Source organism: Cyprinodon variegatus, unplaced genomic scaffold (assembly GCF_000732505.1).
Source record: "Cyprinodon variegatus isolate N-32 unplaced genomic scaffold, C_variegatus-1.0 Scaffold142, whole genome shotgun sequence".
Taxonomy (NCBI): domain Eukaryota; kingdom Metazoa; phylum Chordata; class Actinopteri; order Cyprinodontiformes; family Cyprinodontidae; genus Cyprinodon; species Cyprinodon variegatus.
The window spans coordinates 61,837-63,335 of record NW_015150595.1 but is presented as its reverse complement, the minus strand read 5'-3'; positions in this window follow the sequence as shown (position 1 = coordinate 63,335).

The window sequence follows — 1,499 nt, the reverse complement described above, 5'->3', positions numbered from 1 at the left end:
AAGGAAGGAAGGAAGGAAGGAAGGAAGGAAGGAAGATTTGGATATTTAGAAAGCAGATGATGTAATGAGATTATGTTTCCTAAAATGGGAATAAATAGGAAATGTTTCACTGGATTAAAAATGTTTTGATCAATATAACTTTACAGATGTGGTGCAGTGGGTAGAACTGCTGCTTTGCAGGAAGAAGGTTCTGGGTTCGATTCCCGGCCTGAGGTCTTTCTGCATGGAGTCTGCATGTTCTCCCTGAGAATGTGTGGGTTCTCTCTGGGTACTCCGGCTTCCTCCCACAGTCCAAAAACATGACTGTTAGGTTAACTGGCTTCTCTAAATCCTCCTTAGGTGAGTGAGTGGTTGTTTGTCTCTGTGTTGCCCTGCGATGGACTGGAGACCTGTCCAGGATGGACCCCGCCTCCTGCCCATTGACCGCTGGAGATAGAAACCAGCACCCCCCAGCACCCCTCACCCCCCCCAAATGGATGGATGGAACTTTACAAATTATGAACCGGAGACGCCGGATTATAGGTCTACTGTTGTTTTACAGGGATTGGGAAAAGAAAGTGATTATTTATTATTTGCTGATGATAGAGCGTATTATGGAGAAGAAGACATGAAGTAGAATTTATGGTTAAGAAAGTCTAGATGAGAAAGTTCAGCCAGAGAAACATCTCAGTTGAAAAGACAAAACATTTGGTTTTTACATTGAAAAATATAACAGTGAGTATAAAATTAAAGTCATCTAAAAATAATTAGTACTAGTAAAAAGTTTAATATGTTTAGGGATCAGTTTTTTATGAAAACCAGATGAAATATTCATCTATAACAGACGCTCCACAGAGGACGCCATCAGCTCAGCTCTGCACTCACCTGGAGAAAAGAGACTGAGAATGCTGCTCATCGCCTTCAGCTCAGCATTCAGTACCTTTATACCCCAAGAGCTGATCTACAAACTGGGCCTCAGCACCTCCCTCTGTAACTGGCTGCTGGACTTCCTGTGCCGGAGACCGCAAGTTGTGCGCGTCGGTAACAACACCTCGGACACTATCACGCTGAGCACAGGAGCTCCACAAGGGTGCGTGCTAAGCCCTCTGCTCTTCACCCTACTCACACACGACTGCAAAGCAACCCACAGCACTAACCACCTGGTGAAGTTTGCAGACAACACAACCCTGGTGGGACTCATCTCCAACGGCGACGAGACACACTAGGACAGAGGTGGACCACCTAGCCAAGTGGTGCAGTGACAACAACCTCCTACTGAACGTCAGCAAGACAAAGGAGATTGTTGTCAACTTCCAGAAAGGTCCCCGCCGACTCCTGCCACTGACCATCGATGGCGCTGCTGTGGAGAGGGTGAGCAGCACTAAATTCCTAGGAGTGCACATCAGCGACAACCTCTCCTGGACCACCAACACTGCATCACTGGTCAACAAAGCCCAACAACGCCTCTACTTCCTGCGGAAGCTGAATCAGGCCAGTGCCCCACCAGCCATCATGACCTC